Consider the following 2,390-nt stretch of genomic DNA (forward strand, 5'->3'; position numbering starts at 1 on the left):
GAGAGAAAAGCTAAGCCAACTGCACTGTCCCCTTCTCCCAGGGAGCCACAGCACAGGGTGCTGAGATGGCACCGATGGGGAGCAGGCTCCGTTTCTGTGGTTTACCCCTCTTTCTACCTTGGTGGCTCTGGCCAAGCCCACTCCCCTTGGTGGCACCGACAGGGACCTTTCTGCTCCACCAGCAGTGGCTCAGAGCCTGCTCTGCAGCTCCCAGCCATTGCCTACCAGTCCTACCACCCGCTTGCGCTCTCTCACTGCATTACTTGCTGCCAGCGCTGGTCACCCTTATCTATCCATCAAAGTACAGGCTCTGCTCGCAGCCCTTCCTCTCCTCCTTCCACCCTTTCCTTAGGAATAGGCAGGCCGGACCAGAGCACCACTTTTGCAGGCTGCTGGCAGACGGGTCAGCTGCGAGTTGAAGCCCTCTGCCCAAACCCCAAACATCTGAAGGCTTTTCTCTTTAGATTATAAGCAGTAGCAAGGTAAATTTTACCGTAAGAATTATTTATAGACTTCCTGCAAGTGAGTGCCTACAGCACCGAAGAACACAAGACAGCAGCTCTGCTCACTTTCCATCAGCAACAATAAAAGCAATAAACATTTCAATCAACAAACATCTGAGCAAACAACTGATTCACTTTGTTCTACACACCTCAGGCTAGATAAATAATGATAAGTAAATGTAAAGAAAAGATATTATACATCACCATCTCTCTCTCAGCAGACTTCTCTGCTATCTGACAAAAAGTTGAATAACAAAATATTTACTTGTAGAGATTTTAAACTCTGATCTGTAAACATAAATCCTGACAGCATTTGGTGTTTACCCAATACATAATTTTAGTGCCTACCTATGTTAACATTTAAATACTAAAAACAGAGTTACAGTATAAAACTACCAAAATTTAGTAGCACTTAATTTCTTGCATACAGGCCCTCAAGCCTCAGATGCCACAGAGGTTTGCTTCAGCACAGGGAAAACCTGCAGGCTCCTATGAAGATGCTTTCATGAATCGAGCAAAGGAGAGGAGTCGTTATTTGTTCTTGGTATATACAAATATTATCAGAAGCCAAAAACCATACTGAGACTTTACAGTAATACTCTTTTATTACAATTCAGAACCTGTCACAAAAAGCTAACAGCAGAAACTGCTGACATTTAATGCCTACAACCACTGTCCTGTAGAATTACGGCAGAATTGCTCTTTTAAGATATGATCCTAAAAATCACTAAATATGGAGAACAAATTTCTAAGAAAACAAACCCTTACCACATCAGCATTCTATAATATTAGGAAACTATTTGCATCATGCGGCTTGTGCTAAAATACTTAATGATCTCATCCTTACCATAACAAATTATCTGCCAGAAAAAGACCTTGAAGGTCAACACTGGCAACAATTAAAAAGTAATGAAAAACATTCATCCCTTAGGCAGAGTTACGATTTCTAAGTTTGAAGCAATGTGCTGTATATTTTATTAGCTATCACTTGTTTAATTATTCATTGGAGCTCCTCTTATGCTCCATAGAGCAACCTCACATTGCTAAGATTTCCATTTGAATGCTATTACCAATTCAAGGACAAATCTCATTTAAACTTTAGCTTTTGTTTTTATTTTCCAAAACATAAATTATCTTCACAAACTAATACGTCTGTCATAGTTGCTATTTTTAATTCTGTTTCCACTAGCTTCAACCTGGGACCCTACACGCCATCTCTCCAACAACGATATTTTCAGTGTCCACGTTCATCTATTCCAGTATTCCTACAAAAACACACAAGTTTTCAACCAACTGCATCCCTTCCTTGGCCAGCTGGAGTAATTTTTATTCCTGTCTCATTTGCAGTTGCAGCTCACTCGAGCACAGTATTTTCTTAAAGAAACTCACTGAGTTCAAATAAGGTGATAGTGCTGTCAAATAACTTTTATGCTTTAACTGTCATTTAATTACACTTCCTGAATTTGCTAGCAAGTAAATAAAATCTTTCCGAAGGCTTACTGGAGAAATAAGGAGTTGTAAGAACAGGTCAGGCTTAGACTGGTACTATCTGCAGTTCTTAATTTATCCTTCAGTGGGGTCATATACATTTATGCCCTGCTGGGGATTCACAACAAACACAAGGGCAACCAGCTGCAATAGTTTTTTTGGGGTAAGAGAGGAAAAGTCCATTTACTATTCTGCAGTCAACAACTTGAGATAGGTTCCACATTTAAATTTTCATTAAAGGAAATATGAATGTGTATTGTACTGAAACCATGAAAGAAGAAAGGGAACAGAACAGAATAACAGATAGGAAATTATTTAATATGTGCTCTGTATTTAACTATTTTGGTAGAATAAAAAAAAACGCAAAACATTATTAAAGTTGATGTTAACTATTTTTTT

This window comes from Mesitornis unicolor, unplaced genomic scaffold (assembly GCF_000695765.1).
Source record: "Mesitornis unicolor isolate BGI_N332 unplaced genomic scaffold, ASM69576v1 scaffold12338, whole genome shotgun sequence".
NCBI lineage: Eukaryota > Metazoa > Chordata > Aves > Mesitornithiformes > Mesitornithidae > Mesitornis > Mesitornis unicolor.